Below are 18,633 nucleotides of genomic sequence, written 5' to 3'. Positions count from 1 at the left end.
CCTACATCTTGCATGTCACCACACATTCAAACCGAATTACTTGCCACTGTTCTAATTCACTTCTGGGTTTTAGGTTGGTTGGTTTGTTTGTTTGTTTTTCTTTTAACAGGTCACAACCGTATTATAATGAAACACAGATAAATAAATAACTCTATGGTATTAAAGGAACATTTTCATTTTGCAGAGAGAGGAGTAAAAAAAGCTTGCCTGATACAGCTTAAAGCAAAGCCTTCAGGCACTACACATTTGTCTCCCTTCCTCAGTTCCTAACAGAGATGCTCTTCTGACCCAGACCTATCACAGTGAAGAAAAAAACGTGCATAAACTCATAATTCTCTGTATTATCTAAAAGCTATTTACAGTGGTCAATGTGAAACAAATTAAGCCACTTTGGGCACAACAGAGAGCCCACCAACACAGGTTTAAGAATTTTCCATGGTCATCACTTGTCTTTGCTCCAAGCCCATAATGTAATTTTTCACTGACATCTTTTTGCACCATGAAATTCGTGTTCGCAGTTCATATGAGATAAAGTCAAAGAGGCCTCTCAGCAAAACATCTAGAGAACCAGCTGACTCTTCAGCAAAGTCTCCCATTAAAAAAAAGTATATGGGCATGACCAAAAATGGATTTAGTATAATACTGATTCATATGATATTAAATAGAAGCTGGTATCCAGCACATCTTGCCTTTATTTTGTTTTTCACTGAACGCACCTGTTCTTACCATTCAAGATGAGGGCTAAGCTGTTCAAACAGCCAAGCTACTTTGCAAGCTATTTCCTCCAGCACACAAGCAAGCCCAGGCAAGAGAAACCATCCCTCCAAAACACGGCTGCTCCCTGGAAACAGCGCAAGGCGAAATTTGTGGAGTAGATACGCTCTGTGACTGCACAAAGAGCCTCACGCTTGGCGTTTCAGCACAGTATATTCCATGATCACTTTCCCCCTGGCCCCTCCTGAAATGCATGTTGCAATGGGTTCTACCGTCAAACTTTCATCAATTCAGCTTTTTTCCTTACAGTCTGAGCCACACCTGCAGGTTCAAGTTGCTGCGCCCCTCCAGCCCTGCAGGCAAACCAGCCAGCATCAGAAGGTGGTGACTGTCAAAAATTACATTGGAAAATGAGAGCCACAAAAATATATTTTTTTTATATGAAAAGTGCTTCAGTTGAGGGATGAAAGTTCCTTTTCAAATGAGAAGAGAAATCCCAGAGGACCCATTCATCCCATGGCCATTCACCTGGGATGATCAGACGTGTCTTGGGAAGAAGAGGAGGAATCTGAACCCGCGCTCCCACTTTCCAGCCAAGCCCCCGATCACTGCCAAGGCAACGTTCATCATTCAAGTCCAGAGCAGCTTCTTTACTCCCTCTTTGGTTCAAGTCCAGTTTTAAACCCAAGCATAGCGAGAACATTTCTGATTTCTTCAAGTTTTACAGGAGAACATTTACATTTTTCAGTGCAACCGCAATTAAAAGTTATACATAAAACACAGGGGTGATGTCAAGTTATTTAAAATTCCTCATTTTGAGTTTGCATTAAGAGGAAAAACATCTAGGGAAAGATTTTTTTAAAAATATATGAGCTGTAAGGGATAGTTTTAAATATAGCAAAAAAGAAGATGGCTAGGGGCAAGAATCTGGAGGACTGAAGCTGATAATCAGGAAAGGGGAATATAACAACACAACAGACTGCCAAATACCCTCCAAAAGCAATGAAAAGATAATCACTGCAAGAAGCATTGCCACAGCAGAAGATGATCAGCAGCTGAACACATCTCTATAAATTCTCATGCTCCTGCAGTGCTATGGAAATGCAGTGATATCCCAAATACTGGAATTTTCTTAGACTGGAGAGACAGAGAAAATAAAATGGCCACACTCCAAAAGCATCTTAAAATATTTACCGTGTTGACTAGCACAAAAAACAAATAGTAGCAGAGACTTATACACCCATGTTCCCAGAAAGGAAAGACTTTATTAACTGGCCATCCCGCTCCTCAGCCCAGGAAGCGTGTTGCCAGGCTGCTCCAGGTACCAGGGGCAAAAGGTCCAAGAGCAGCCATTTAAGTAGATAACTTCAAACCTGGCATGGCCAACCCAGGCACTACACGTCTTTCAAGATCAGGTGCTCACTGAGCAGATGACTGTTCAGATAACAAGCTGTAAACAAAATCATACACATGGGTACACAGAAGAAATACTTTAGCTTCAAAGGCATTTTTCTTCGGCACGTAAACATTGAAGGAATTTCTCTCATGTCTCAAATTGCATTACTCTGTGCACAAAGTCAAGTACACTCATGGCACGTTTTATTTTTGTCCGACCATTAGAAACAAAACAACAGCCTTTAACCACTCAGAGAGACTGCAGTACAACATCCTGAGGTTCAGAGATGCTCTGCAGCGATGTGATAAGCTATTTTTGGAAATCTATCTGGTTGCTAGGGCAAATTCTTGTAACGATACACACCATCTACCAAGCAGAATCTGGTTTGCAAGTCAGGAGAGGAAGAAAAATTAAGATGAGAGATGACTAACCACGGTAATGTGAGAAACCAAATGAAATGCCATGCTATACAGAAACATAGTACAGCTTCCATCAAGACTCTGCTGAACTCCTACGTGAAACACGCCTGGTTGTTTTGAGCCAGTGGAGCCTAGATCACAGGCTTGAAAGAAATTTCAAAAGGTTGTACAAGGCACCCTGCTGCCCCCAAGGCAGGATTAACTATATCTAAACAGTACCTTATGCAGGGCACACCACATTTGTTCATACAGCTCTCTTGTATCAGTATTATTTGTCTTTTACACAAGGGAGTAAATGAGGCAAGCAGAAATGCAGCAGTTAGCCCTCAACTGCACACTAAGTTTCCCGCAAAATTAGGAAATCATTCCAGATGCTCAAAACCATAGAAAAAAACAGTGGATCAGTTTTCTATGAGCTGTATGCATGGATATTGTCTCATTTTCAAAATTACTGGAGCCACAGTTCACATCAACCTGCTACGCATCTGGATAGTCTTACATATTTTATAAGCTTATACATTTTATAAAAGACCATGACAGTTTTTCTGTCCAAATGCCAAGCTTTCAGATCAAGAAACGTCTTTTGAAAGTTAACAGGGCAAAGATGGTAAAGGAAGGACAAAGCGGGGGGGGCTTATAAACTTTTTTCCATTTTCTCCACAAACTGTGAAGAATGGAAACTTGCATGCTAATGCTCAAAAACACCAGCTCTGGATGATGCAAACTGGAAAAGGTTGTATAATTTATACCGTACTGCTGTATCTCCTGGTCAGCTTTGTGCTGAACTCAACTGAGATTGTAAGAAAGCATGCGGATCAAGTTTAGGAAACCGCCATACTCTTCTTGGTAGCCGAGTGCTTCGTGTGTCAGAAGAAAGCTTCTGTAATTAAAATAGTATCTCCCTTACAACTGAGAACAGATAATATTTAATTAGGCTTTAAACTGTTCAGAAGAGGCTTATATAATAATCTCACTTAGGCCTCACAGTCAAATGAGCAGTGCCTACCAACACTTAGTCAAACTTAAGCATACCTCACTGGTAACAGATATTAGGTTGTGTTGGGAGTACTATTAAAACTTTATTAGTGTGTTCTTTTTCCTCCATTTTGACTTCTGAAATAAAAAGGTTCAAACCTATGAGAGATTTAAACACTGCAGAGACCACAAACTAAATGAAATTTATAGAGCCACCAGATTTAAAGATTATTGCTGTAATCTGCAGAAGCGATGCTAAGAGCAGAATGACCACTGAGACTGAAGGAGAAACCTGTGCCACAGGTGATGGATGGACCTCGGGCAGGGCAGACACCGCCGCCACAGTCCCGGGCGTGTTTCACAGGCCTCGGGTCAGCAGGGGTTGCAACTCTCTTTGCTGGGATAACCCTGAACCAGGCAGTGTACTGGACACCAGTTTCTTCTTCTGTGCCAACACAGCGCACCCCCACCCCCGTGGACTTTACAAAAGAGCAATTTTCAGATGAAGGTCCATCTGACTCATTTACCTTTGGGCTGCTGATTCCTCCCATACAGGCGTGTGACACAGGGACTCCCTGCAAGGGTTGTCCCTGTCCATAGCGTGGCACAGCCCTGGCAGAAGGTATAGACACAGGGCTCCAAGGGACAGGCCAGCACAGCAAACCAGGCAGCAAGCCCTCACTGTTTTACTGAACATGCAGAGCTTCAGTGCTGTTCAGAGCTGAAGCAGCAGCCCTCTTTGCTCCTCTGCTCAGGAAATTAATCAACTTTTACTTGATGGAGTGTTTGGGCAAGTAAAGATAAGAACCTAGCTGAACTATTCAGAGCTCAAACTGCAGCTGTATTCAAACCCTTACCGACTATAACACCAAACACAAGGTTTTGTACTCTTCCAGCTGTTTCCTAAAAAACTCTTCAAATGTGACTGATTTTGATGTGGGATTTCCCTAGCCAGTCACAAAAACCAACAAATTTTCCATATTCACAGTGTGTTCTGCTGTGTGAGCTCCAGCCGCGTCACCTGCATCGCTTGGAGGCAAAGCACAAACAAGAGCAAGGCGCTCCCAAGTTTCTGCTGCGATCCCCAGATGCTGCTCAGGCCCTGTAAGGACCATACTGTGCACATGCAGCAGTTTAAAAAACAGTCTTGTTCACTTTAGGTACTGTTAAAGAGACTAACGCTTCTAAATAACTCAGTTTTGAAAAATGGGGCTTAAAGGCTATTGAAACCTGAGATCATAAAGAGAAAAACACATGTGCATATGCTCCTAAGAAACCAAACAGCTTTTCAAAACAAGATTTCTCTGACATGCTCCTAAAGAAAGATTTTTTTATTTAAACCATCATCAACTGAAGAGCAGGAGAAAGATTTCAACAAATTTTTCAGTAAATACTCCCATTTTACACAGGTAAAAACATTGGCACAAAAGTAACCTAATAACCTCCTAAACTGATAAGATGCCATTATAAATTGCAATATATATGTACATGTGATATTTGTGTATGAACTTACACATGTATCACAATGTATAGCTTTTTTTAAACAACTTCAGGAGAGTTTGGTCATATGATGACCTACCTGTACAGAAAGGACTAAAGGGGAAGATAATCACTAATCCAAGTGATATCCGTTGCAGTCAGGAGACCCATCCTATTGACAGAGATCAGACAGGGAATGAGGAGACCCAGCTTTTATTTCCTGCAGCACCGTTTCCTTCTGGGCAGCCCCATTATATCTCTCCAAGCCTCTGCCACTCCTTTAGTCATTGTCCTGAGAGCCAGGCTGGCAGCTTATTTATGGAAAGGGGTCACCTTTGCTATGGGTGTGAGCATTTACCTGCATTAAGGTCCTCATCTCCCTCCAAAGGGTCCAACAGACAGATAAGCTGGCTTCTCTTCCCCACTTCCTGCTGAAGGGAATAGGGATTAATAAATATTGGGAGGGAATCTGCCTGTAGCTCTACTAGACTGCATAAATGGTTAAAATTTTCCTAGAGCAGCAGGAAGCTTGTAGGGAGGACACAAAATGCACAGCTGCACAAATGTTAGATTAGGGAAGAAGGACGGAAGGTACCAGGAGGTCTGAAATATTTTTGGTGAGATACATACACAGGCTCACCCAGTCTCCTGACAAGTACTGTGATTTTAAAAGGCGCTTTAATCTGCTTTGGATCTATATAAACAAAGATCATAGAAACAATTGTATATAGCAGCCTGGGAAAGAGGAATACTGGTATCATCTTTCACTCTGTAGATTTATGTTGGAGAAGAGGGAGGAGAAGGAAAGCAGGAAGCAAAGTAACCACGCTCAGCATCACCACTCGACGTGAACAGGCCTGTTTCTTTTGTTACTTTGGGTCATCAGGATAATTAAATACTTTATAATAGCCACTGATCCGCGTCAGACAGCGTGTTTAACTGTAAGCCAACTTCTCTAAGTTGCACAAAAGAGCTGGTACGTATTACAAAATAGCCTCTGTGACTTGCTTGGCGCTTTCGGGGCAGATTCTGGTGCCACTACTTCAGCCGTGTTGTACCACGCCGATCAGCCAGACTGACAGACAACCTCAGCCCACGCTAGCCTTGGAGCCCTGCACATGGAGGTCTGGTGCCATTTGGGGAGCAAGATGGTACCCCAGTGTCTGCGGTACAGCCTGCCCTGTGTCGCCTGGGGGACCCAGCAGTTCGACCACAGCTCGAAGTCCCCACACGTTTTTGGAAGAGCAGTAGAGTTGATGGAAAGGTCAGTCTGAGTTGCTGCACTTCTGTTGCCGCCCCTCCTTCCCCAACTGCAGAGTTTCTAAATTAATCTGGGTCTTTAGCCCTGTCAGCTTTTATTGCCATTTCTTAAAGAAAAGGCCAGCTTTCACGCTACAGACTACAGGGCTGAAATCCCCAGACAAGTTTAGTAAGTGCTTTTTGCAATTCGCCTTTGCCTTATTCATCCAAGTGTACTCCCTTAAGAGTCTCCTAAAAATCTAAGATAGGAAATGCGCTTAGTTTCTTCCTTATTTTCCCCACCCTGCAAAGTTATAATCAAAAAGCACCAGCAGCTACACTGAGCAGACACGGGGCGGATGGAACAGCACCACTTTGTACAGATTGCACTCCACAAGTCACATCAGCGGGGTGCAGCCTGAACCAATATCCCCCCTCCCTCCCTAAATCCTGACCTCTCCTACTTGAAGGTCTCTGACTTGGGGATGCCAGAGGGCAAGAAATCCTGCTTCTGTGCAACAAGACATTGTTAAAGGGAAAATTCCTTGGGTCTTTTTTTCTAAATCCTTGACAAGGAGATCTGTGTGTGTATGGCCCACAGCAGAAATAATCCTACGCCTACCAAAATCAAACAGGCACTTACTGACCAGCTCTCATGCACTTCAGGGACCAAGCCAAAACCTAGAAACTTGCACTGGCTGTCCCATGACAATACAACACCTTTTCTGTTTTAGTTTCACTTAAGTACAGGAGGGGAAAAAAAAAAAAAAAAAAAAAAGGCAGTAAAAACGTGTTTAACTAATAACTGGAAACTTTCTGCTAAACTAATCAGAGCGCTGTACTTGGGTAGGGGCGCGCTACAGCTTCCTAGGATGCAGTAACCAACCAAACATAACCCACCATCAGCTCCTGGCAGGACCAGCTGCTCAGCTGCAACAGCACACATCTGTTAGCGCTGGCAATTTACAACTGGAAAGTATTAGGGAGGGCTGATTAATTGCTACAATATGAAATTTCCATGCCTTCATTTTACATTAGCAGCTTCGCAGTTAGCAAAATCCCTAGAGAAAACCAGAAAAGGAGGGGTGTGGGGGGGCAGAACGCGGTCCCTCTCAGACATGTCCAGAGCTAGGAGCATCCTCAGAGGATGCTTGATCCCTTTTCAGCAGGGCTTCAAGCTTTCATTTGAAACAACCGAGGCCTCTGCAGTTTCAGGCTGCACAGAAAATGCTATGGGTGGAAGCTGACACAGCAATGTCCTCCAGAGCCCTCAGACAGCCCCAGTGTCCCTCTCTGCTGTGGAGGGGAGGCTGGCAGGGCTGGTGCCCTGGGGGCACGCAGCACAGTGGAGGGACCATAACATGGATGGAGGCAACACCATTCATCCTCCTTCCCCACCTCCCTCCTCTTATTCCCCCCCAAAAAGGACGGGTGAGGGTTATGTGGCAACTTCAAGGCTGCAAACCTCTTGCTTGACACCCCGCTCCCCACCCAGCCCCTGGTGCCACATGTAGGACCAGCCACCTTAAGTGGAGACCATCAGGAACCACCTTCACCTTACCAGAGTGCAGGAGCAGGCCCAAGCACACGCACCTGAACAGGCATGGGGGCCAGTGACAGCCATGGGAAAATCCCAAATCCTCTGTCAGAGGGCAAGCTCACCGCCGGCCCAAAGCGCAGGGACGCACTGTATAGAGATGCTGGTGTCGCAGGCTTCCTGCCGAGGCGCTCGGGTCCAACCCATCAGTGCAGGGGCAATGTGCACCTGCTGCCAAAACCAGAAGTAGGAAACCCCACCGTGTCTTGCTCCCAGGATGGAGCAAAGCAAGGTGACAGCTTTGTTGTCACCTCCCCTGCATCCCTTCCTCTCCCCTCTGCATGCAGGCAGCGGGCTCATTTCCAACATGCTTTGAGATACGAACTCAGACAAACAAAAGAACAAAAATTCTCGCCCCCTCCCTCCGGAGGAGAGGGGAAAATTCAGAGTTCGGTCTGCCACTCTGCTGCTAGCTGGAGCCGCCGCTGCCGGTGCCACACGTGCTGCCGAGCGCCGGGTAATTTCACACACCATATGTGCGGCAATCGGGAAGTGCTGAGAGCACGGGGCTGGAGGAGCAGCCACCGCCTGCAAATCAGCGGTGCTACGGGGAGAGAGAAGCAGCAAAACAACATCCACAAGTAATCTGTCACATGCAGTCTTTTCCAAGGTGACATAACACCCCTGGACACACTCCCAGTCCCACATGAAAGGCGCGTGGACGCAGGGCACGCTTCAGCATCACCCACCTGCACGTGAAGCGCTGCTGGCGGTGATAAACCCAGGCGGCAGCATCCACCCCCAGCACCACGCGGCCCACGGGCAGGGGTTTGAGGGGCCAGCGTCCCACGTGGTGAGAGGCAAGGTCAGGGCAGCAGACCCAAGGGCACTGCACACACGGCTGGTTGCGTGCCGTGCACCTGGCCGAGCCCCGCAGCTCTGCCCCGTCCCCCCAGCATCTCTGCCTCCGGTTGGGAAACCCACTGGCACGTTTTCAGGACTGCCACCGACAGGGACCCACACCAGGCAGGAGGGCAGGGTGCAGGCAGAACAGCCCCCGGCAGGGGTTGGCAATACACACACTGGGTGCAAGAGATGAGCATCCTCTTGCTTGGGAGGAGAAACCCGCTCCTTGCAAGGGGCTCCGCCAGTGGGAATATGGTGTTGCCAAGCTTCAGGCATCAAAACCTTGAAGTCTACTTCACACCTGGGTTTTTCCACGCCTTTGTTTTTTTTAATAGCTACTGGGTCCATGTGACAAATTTTAAGCAAGATTCAAATCCTCATAATTAAAGATGCACAGAAATGAGGGGGGACACGATGACACGACAGACACCCACACACTTAAACTGTAAAAACCTAAGAGGTAGAACAGCACAGAAGTTCTTGTCCCATGTGTAGCAAAGTTTTATTTTTTTCTTTCTTGAAAACACCGCAGTCACCGAAGAGAGGGGAAAAAAAAAAAGTTTTAAAAACATGGTCTGACACACCATTTGTACTCACCTTGGCAAGATTTCTTGTTTTGCAAAGGTCTAACAGCTTCTAGGTGAATATAGCAGCTCCAGAATGGGAGAGTTTGACAGTACTATCTGCAGAGAGGTACCATCTGAGTTTTCCTCTGTGTAGTCCCATTAACAGATTTTGTCCTTCACAGTTCCTCCAGTTGACTTCTCCTTAGCCGAAGAGTCTGGAGACGAGTCACAGGGTAGCTCTGGGACAAACACGAGAAGCCTCTCTGGGGAGCAGGGCTCCAGCAATCCGGGGTGCAGAGCTGATGCACCAAATGGCTGCGCCCCGGGTCGAGCCTCGCCGTCAGGTACCAGCACGCTCCCCTGCGCGAAGAGCAAACACAGAGCTGACAAGTGCAGCCTTCAGCTACAGTGCGGCGTTCTGCTTGTGTTTTATGTAACCATTTATGACTGTTATTCAATTATGAAGGAGAACTTACCATGGAAACTGCAAGGAGGTATTTTGTTTAAGATACACAGCACACTTTAAGTAAGAGCTGTTCATCTCTAATATGCAAACATCTGAACTGCATTCAAAGTTCTACATTTAGATGCGTTTCCCAGAAGACAGCCAGTCCTACTTGGAGGCTAGGCACCACGCAGCACAATTTAAAACATAGACTTTTAAAATTTTTCCTTCCTAAAGCTAAAAAGCCAGGTGAAACAAAAGAACGGATCCGCTCCTTTATGCAGCCATTGTCAGGTTTGGCGGGAAATGTGTTTTTCTGCTGAGGCCCCAAGGGACTATAGCAGCTTTGCAGGCTGCCAGCCTACATCACCCCCCCAGACTGCTCAGCCTCAAGGACCGGTCCCAATCCTGTGTGGCCCACAGTCAGTTGGTAAGTGACCCAGTAATCCAATTAGGCAGCAACACAGGCTGTCTAAAGAAATAAAACGAAAGGATACAGGGAAGGGAAGAGTAACAGGCAAGAAATTATGCCTAAAGCAAAGCATATCCTCATTACTCCCCTAATCTGCAGCTGCAAGCAGGAGCTTAGCTGGGACAAGAAGCTACGGAGCGCCCAGCTCCCTCCCAGCCTGGAAACCCCCACCCCACCAAACACAAGAGCTGCTCGCTGGGTGTACGGATGAGCAGGCAGGGAAGAGACAGTCCTCTCTAGCCAGCCTAGCCAGTAAAACTTGGCATGATTTCTCCAACCTGTTCTAGCTATTTAAAGCACTTCTCTGGCTTTTGTAGCACCACACAGCTGTTGCCACATACTCCAAGTGCATTATCCAGAAAACCATGTGGCTGCAAAGGGACAGGGGAGGGACACCGAGATTATTTCTTCTGAACACAGCTGGGTGGCAGAGGCTGCTCCTGCAAGCACTTCCTCAAGGTGTCGACCCCCAACTGTCGAACCCACCAGGTGCCCAACTCCAAAAAGTACCCCATGCTTTTCAGAGATTGCCCCACATCTAGCACAAACGTGAACTAGTACACAAGAAACCACCCGTTTAGTTTTAAAGGTCAGAACCTCTGGGAAGAGAAGGGAAATGCTATTTTGCATGGCACTGTGAAAAACACTACAACTGCAAAAGGGATTTCTGATTAAAACAAATGTTTAAACTGCCGGCGGTTTTCACACGCCTAAAAAATGAGCACAGACAAACTTTTAAAAACATGTTTTAAGCAACCTCCTCGCCGAGATCTGGCTTCCACTGGGCCATAAAATAATTACAAACTCAAACACAGAGCAAGATATCACAGCCGCCGATAGATTCGTTTGTGGGTGTGAAAGCTCAAAAGCATGAAAGCTATCACATCAGCTTCCATGCTGGAGGCCCAAACAACAGCATTATCTGGGGTTTTGGAGAGCAACAAAACGAAAGAAAAAAAAGCCTTATAAATGCCATTGCTCTAGAAAATTAGCATTTTTAATATGAAAGTAAACATAAGGCTTGTTTTATATGATGATAATTATCAGCATGTCAGGTTTTTTTATGGTTTCTCCATTATCATAACAAAAGCATGCTGAGCATCTTGGTTGAACTGCAGGAGTTAAAAATGCATAACATCCTGACTTCTTAGAGATAATTTTGCAAACAAGAAGTGATGAGGATGCACTTCTACCACCGATTTCTTTTATGAATAACTTTAACAGCACTTTACGTCTGCAGAAAAATCCAGTTTTTTTATCAAGATGGACCTGCAATCCAAGATTAAAGTTTGAAAGCAAGATAAGCTAAGGAGCTGAGCATCCATCTCTGGCTTAGAAAAATCCTCCTGAATATTACCATAAAGGACTTGCTTTTGCTCTGTATGCTGTGACACAACATTGCACAGCATCATCTATCAATGAAGACATGTCTCTTGGTAGCCATTCGCTATGCTAACAAAATCTTGGCTGAGTGTGGCCAGGATCCTCTGAGACAGAGCAGCTCCTGCACTAGTCCAGCCCCTACTCCAGAGGCTCCTCTGGACCAGAGGAGACCCGGGGGGCAGCCGAATTGCCCTCCCTGGCTGAGGACCAGACATGGAGCGGCTGAAGCCCATGCCTGCCCAGCCACAGACAGGTTTTCCACCCCAAGGGTGTCCCGGCACAGGGTACAGCACCCAGGGCTCCTCCGTGCCCCAGCACAAGGGGTTGCCCAGCAGTAGCAGAGACAGCTCCAGCTTCCCACACAGTGGGGAACATGAGCTCCTGCACACAGGGCAGCCCCAAAATATGCTGCCACGTGTCCCTCTCTGTGGGCAGCAGCGGGCAGGGAGGGACGAGGAGTGTGGGACCTGAGCAAGCAAATCTCCAATGCTGCTGGTTCGCCCAAGCCGCCAGGCAGTGTTCATGCCGTCAGCTACACAGGTCTAGGGAGCAACCAATTTTGCAGCGAACAAAATATTTTTCTACCCTCTCCAAAGACAATTAGCAACGCAAGCCTGAAACGTCAAAAAAGGACTCTTAATTACCGAAGTCAGCACTTAATGACTCCAATTACATTTCCACTGATTTCTGAAAATTAGATTCTCCACTACACTTGCTATGTTTAAATTAGTTTCTTACCTCATTCACAGTTATTATACTTTGACAAACTAAAATAAAATACAGTTGCGATTAAAACTTTAAAATAGTGGGGATTCAAGAACAAAAAATTTCTTAAGCTGACCGCCATCCACGTTTTTCATTGCCCTCTCTTCAGGGCATAGGAATGCAGAGGGTTAAAAGATGAGAGAGATGCAAAGGACAGTAGATTATTAAAAAGCTGTAGGAATAGTGTTTTAGTAGTAGGAAACAGTGTTTTAGTTTTGTAAAAGAAATTTATTGTCTTAACCCCCTGTATTGCAGAAATCAGCTTCTCCTCTTACCCTAAAAACCAACAAAAGTTACTCTTCTCAGGCTCACCATCACCAGTCCTGTAGAGGACTCCAGCAATGAGGAGATTCAGCTGTGCATTTAGTGGGGGGGGAACACATCTCTCACAACTAACAGCTCTGTATCTAACCTGCCTGCTGAGTCCCCAGTATCTAGACCTACCATCAGAACATGCCCATGGGATAAGCATGGCTTCCACAGGATGCAGTTGCACCTATTTGGGGATGCCTACCCTTTATTAGGGAATTTTCAAGTTTCTGTTCATAATCAACATTAGAAAGAGAAAAGGACAGGAGAGTAGGCAGCAAAGAAACTAAGCAACCAGTGGAAAGCATGCATAGAAACAGTATTTTAGGGAAAGCCTCTACGTATTTACTTCATATGATACAGAGAACAGTGATTTCTCCAAAGAGGATGGCCTTCCATACATTTTATTTTCAAAAGAGGAAGGAAGAAACACTAACAACTCCTAATCCCTTTGCCAATCTCAAAACTGAAACATCTGAGGCATGTACCCTTACATAGCAGCAGCCTGGCAATAGCCACGGGAGTCATCGAGTACCCACAGTAACTATGGCAAAGCCAAGGTGCCCATGCCAGCACTGCAGGCAGCATCGCAGTCCAGGCAATACAGTCACAGGAGTGTGTCTCAGAACCTGGAGAAATTAATCCTGCAGGACCAAAGCTGTTTCGGGAGCCAGCTACTCGGCACTGTCTCTCAAAGGACAGGCAGGCGTTACGCTGGCTGGGAGGTTAGTACACTGAGCAACCAAGCCAACCCCAAAGTCAGCTGACAGTAAATCAAAAAATGGTTTCAGGTTTCCAAAGGATCTCAACTGCCCCAAAGGAGCAATGACAAGTTCGAAGCGGTCTGCATCGATGTGGTATGCCATCCTCTAGTTCCTTAAGGCAAAGCGGTAAGGCATCGCAAAGCCCCCACCGGCTCACTACAACTAGAGAGGAATACAAAGCAAACCATCTGCATGTGTTCAAGAGGATACAGATTTACAGGGTCACATTTTCACTTTGGTATAGAGATATAATATGCTGCTGTCACAGCTACTTCTTGCAATAATACCTTTTTGTTATGTTTGTTTCTGCTTTATTTTTATTCTCATCTTTCACAGATACCCATTACTCAGCAGTGGTTGCTGGATTTTATGTTCACATATGGTTTAAAGAGGTGGCTGTTTAATGTTCCCTATATGTAAATAACTACATGCTGTTTCAGTCCCTGCTGTGCAAGTGGAGGAATGATTAGATTATAAAACTCAAATACAGAAATATGTCAAGTTGGTTTTCATCTACAAATCTGTTAGAGCTTACTCTGGGTTACATTTTCTATCTTCCCTTTTACCCACGAATTCCCACTGCTTTTAATGCGCACATAAAACAATCAGCCACAGGCAAAAATAGCCCAAAAAGCAGGACTCCAGGGGAGCAGCCAGAAGCCCAGGTGCAGCCCTCTCGCAGGCATCCCTCTGCCTGGAGGCAGGGCTTTTGCCACCACCGGTGTGCAAAGCCAAATCCGACGTGGCAATGGCGAGGGGGCCCGCACGCTGAGGGAGCCTGGGGAACAGCAGGGAACCTGGGGAAAGGCCACACGGGATAACAGGACAAGCCCTGCCGCCACCCATGCCGGTGCCCCACGTGAGCAGGAGCCACTGCATGGGGAGATGGCTTTTACCCCCTGCAAAAAGCAACCGTGGGACAACACACGCAAACAGCCCCGCAGCACAGGATGGTAAGAGCCAGGAGGGGCAAACACCTGCATTTTAAATGATTCCGCTTTTACTCTGTTTGTGGCATAACCCTAGTGCTGCTACTAGAAACGAACATACGTTTTTCGGTGTAATTTATCATCTTTTTAATATAGCTGACAGTATTCATTTCAAATCAAAGCTCCCATGCCAAGCACATTAAAACCATTTTTACTTTTCAAAAGTGAATGCCATGAGAGCCAGAAGCCACATTAACATAACCACTAACATTTCCAGCTTGTTCAGTATCAGAAACCAGCACATAGAATAATCTTTTGAACTTTCCAAGGTGGAGAAACGCTCTTTAAGTAAATAAAGAAGAGATACATAATTCATTGCTTACCCAGTCTCCCTTGCTTGCTGAGCCATACCAGACCTCGGGAAACACTCCTGCTCCCTGCCACCCGCAGCCCCAATACTCCCCAGCCTTTCAGTGCAAGGGAAGAAGGGCAGAAAGCTCACGCCAGCTACCAAACAAGCATCCTATAGCTAAAGGTAAATGAGCAGCAGACTCTCCATCACAAGCACCCTCCGACAGCCCATGCTGCAAGCCACAAAGTGCTTGCCTGACACAAAACTGGGCCTGAACTCCAGAAGATGAAAAGCCTTAATGAACTATGATTTACCTCTGAAAACAAGCAGGAAATGCAGCAGGCAGCAGTGGCAGGTTTTTTTGTTTAAAAACTCCCGTCTCTTCCTAGGAGGGTGAGCACACAACTGGCTGTCGTGCACAGGCATGGGGCAGTGAGCAGTGGTCACTGCCAACTCGATCCAGCAGCAAAATTGCTCCAGTGTATCCATACTGCTGTTAACAGGCACAAGTTCTCCCCATGAAACCACCTGCCTCAGGGTAGGTGGGTGTAGAAATCAATCTCTGATAGCAAATAAACAAACAAGCAAAACCAGGAAAAGCCTGGGAAGGCAAAAATGAAGAGACTAATGAAGAAGTCGGGAAGGAAGGAAAAATATTTGGCCTGTGGAAGCAGGCAGTAGATAGCCTGAAACTAGATATTAATTCAATTTATACAAATGTAGTCCAAACTATCAAGTTTGGGCATCATCTTTCTGTAGTTAGGAGACATCGGAGTGACTGCAAGAGCTATGGGATTCAAAAGATGCTCCAAATCAACACTGCAGTATGAGCATGGGAGGAACCCCAAACCTGCTCAGGTTTGCCTTCTTCTATCCCCATCCCACACCCATACTTTCTCAGTATTCTAATGAGGAATCCTTGCCCAAATCCAGTCCCAGTAACTGATTTCTGCTGACCTAAAATTATCCTGCAGCTCTAACAACAGATGATGGATCTCATTTCCTACCCTAGCAGCCTCTGTCGTGTGGTGTTGCTCTGCATATTAACGATCCTTAATGACACCTAAAAGCATCTGCAAAGTCTCAAGTATGGATTTTACCACTTAGTCCCATGTTTGGCAGACCAGAAGCCATAAAGAGCCAATGATGGTAAAGTATGTTTAAGGATCAAAACCAAGAAAGGAAAGACATCTTCTTACTCTTGCGGAAAGGGGCATTAAGATGATTTTTCTTTGACCAGCAATGGCAGGCGAGTAAGATGATGAGTAACATTAGCCTGAAAGGGATCATTAAAAAAAATATATTTTTTTTTTAAGTTGTCAGGGAATAAGCCTATTCAGTAGAAGCAGAGAAAAAAAGAAAAAGGTCAAGCAAGTGAAGGAAAATAGCTGCCAACTTGCTTGTCACATTGTCAGCTTCGGACAGTGATGGAAGATTAGTCCTTAGGAATATAAATCACCTCCAGTTAGGACTCCTGGAATTCAGCACTTCCTGTGACTGCTAAAGAAGCACTGTCAGCTGATCCTTATTTCTCAAGTTTGGGATGACAACTGGGGTGGGATAAGGCTGAAAAGAAGGGTTAATTAAACAAAGAAGCAAATAGGCAAGAGCCTTTAGAAATTGATTAGACAATGAAAGTAAATTACTTGGCAAAACAACCCTGATTTCACTGCCAGAGTTATAAAAACATCTAAGAGACCAAGTGCTGTTTTAATGATTGATATTCTCACTGTATGTTCCCACAGAAATGATGAGTAGTGGGACATTTATTGAGGTAAATGAAATCACAACTGAGCCACCTCCTTTCCTACTCTGTGAAAGGAGAAAAAGCTGCCAAGGATCTCCTCATCCAGAAACCAAAGCACCACCAAGGACTTAGGAAAATGATCACGTTGCCAAAATAAGGCTCAGAAAAATATATTCATCAAGCTCATGTGGCATTTGTTGTTTCCTTGCTTGAAGGAATAGTGCATCAACATTCAGGTAGGTGACCAAAACCAGAAAACCACCTTCCCCCTGCATTTCTGCTCTATAGCTAGACTTCACATTTTCCACTCTCCCATGCAGATCTATTTCTGTTTGTTTGGGAAGTCATATGGCCAGAGGAAGGCCCAGAGCCTTGGGAAAAAAATATATGTAAAACATAGATCATGCCTATGTTACTCACTCAGTGGTTATTTAATGCTTTTTTGTAATATATCGGTAAAGAAATGAGGCTTAAGTCCAATTTCATAACACTGAAGTCTTGAATCATCATGTTCATGAGATCAGAACTACAACTGATATAAATTTACTTACCACCACCATAAATCTCAGCATCATAACACTGAAATATTCCAGCCATCAGAGCAGCGATGTTGCACACTGCCCTGCATTTTTAACCTCAGTTGTACATAACTGTTAATCACTGACCCATTCTCCAGCAGCCCTTGGTGGGAACGGGTTGCTAAGCGACCCGTTTTTGCTTCAGATATTTTTTAAAGCTAGTTTAGAAATGGCCAAAAGTCAACTAAGTGAGCATTGAGACTACTCAGGACAGTTCCAAAGTGGAGGTGCGAGTGTAGGAAGCAAGTGAGACTAACCCACACCTCTATCAAAAGCGTCAGAATATTCAGAGCCACTTTGCTACACATGAAAACCCCTTAAAGAAGCCTTGCTGCAGCCCCGACACACCTGCATACCTCCTGACCTGCAATATTAATTGCCTCCTCCCTCTGAATGAACTCCTGTGCAGTTGCCACCACAAGGAGATAGAGATGAGGAGCCAGAACTTGTGCTCGCCCTGCTGGGGACTCGCACCCACGTTTGGTGGGAGAAAGGGCTGCAACCCAGCACGGCTGAGAGCAAACACCCCGCCGTACCTACCTACCAGCCCCGCAGGGGTGGCGAGCCCAAACATCTGCAGCTCAGAGTCCATGGGTGACAAGCAACATCCTCCAGACCAGCTCTTGCAAGCACCTGAAGGACCGCACCAAACAAGAACAGCCTTCAGAAACACACACGGGGTTTTTATTAGGGAAAACCACGCTGTTCTTTAAAAGCTAATGGGAATATAATTACTCTCCCAGCCAGGACTGCAGGGACTTTCTATAGCTCTGTAATTAGAAATAGTCAGGTAGAATTAATCAAGCAGAGGGTATAAATCATCCAGCCTGTGTTTCTGCATCCGTGTCGCCCCACAGCCCCCCCTCCCCAGCTCCCCCGTCAGCAGGTACGCTGGCATCCACACCCTGCCGGCACCCAACTGTGGGCCCGACAAGCACCGCACCAGGCAGCCGAATTATTTCAGCTGCTCCCTTCAGCAGGTTGGGGCTCTCGTGCCCACGAGGTTGACGTGCTCCTTGGGATTTATGGGGAGGGTCCTCGTAACTCTGCAGCTTTTGTCCTTCTGGCAAACTAGGTTGGGTGGGACATGGATGGCACTGGGAGAACTGTAAATGCTGACTGATCTGTTTTTTCCTCTCTTTTTTCTCCCTTTTCTCTTTTTTGAAAAAAAAGACCCTCAAAAAGAGGAGCAGCGCTTACTGTGTGATGTCATCTCAGAGAAACATGTCCTTCTCATCTTCGTATTTTATTAATGTATCACCATTTCATTAACAACCATGATGGTATGTCATTATTAGTTACAGAAACTTGGTTTTTGTCTTATAGAAACCAATAGTTAAAATGCTACCAATTTAAATAGAATCAAGACTGAGTAACCACATTGACTGTCAAGAAGGAACTGCAAAAATTGTAAGATTTGGGAGGCACATGCAGACAGGAAAGCTCCACAGTTCTGCTTTTTCTGCCTTTGTTTCGTTTTTTTTTGTTTGTTTTTTTTGTTTTGTTTTGTTTTGTTTGTTTGTTTTTTAAATATATCCTATTAGTTTAAGTTACAGTAGTAACTATAGTTACTAGGGTAACTAGTGTAAATTAGACCTTTATGATCAGGTTCACAAAGCAGCTGAGCAATTCAGTAAGAGAGGCTGTGGCTACATGCC

General features: G+C 45.4%; 1 protein-coding gene across 5 annotated transcripts in view; it reads right to left on the bottom strand.

Moving 5' to 3' along the window:
* TIAM1 (TIAM Rac1 associated GEF 1) overlaps window positions 1-18,633 on the bottom strand; it is a 188,683-nt gene that overhangs the window by 143,322 nt on the left and 26,728 nt on the right. For 3 of the 5 annotated variants that reach the window (XM_042788618.1, XM_042788619.1, XM_042788620.1), the window contains exon 3: window positions 9,263-9,591. The exons of 1 other annotated variant lie outside the window; for it this stretch is intronic. The gene's annotated coding sequence lies outside the window, so the exon portion shown is untranslated. Of the gene's footprint in view, window positions 1-5,341; window positions 5,412-9,262; window positions 9,592-18,633 lie in introns of those variants that run through there. One more of the 5 variants, XM_033011298.2, reaches the window with a different exon arrangement.

This window comes from Tyto alba, unplaced genomic scaffold (assembly GCF_018691265.1).
Source record: "Tyto alba isolate M040663 unplaced genomic scaffold, T.alba_DEE_v4.0 Super-Scaffold_14, whole genome shotgun sequence".
NCBI classification, from domain to species: domain Eukaryota; kingdom Metazoa; phylum Chordata; class Aves; order Strigiformes; family Tytonidae; genus Tyto; species Tyto alba.
Note: the sequence above shows the minus strand (reverse complement) of the source record. Positions and strands in the feature narration are given on the sequence as shown.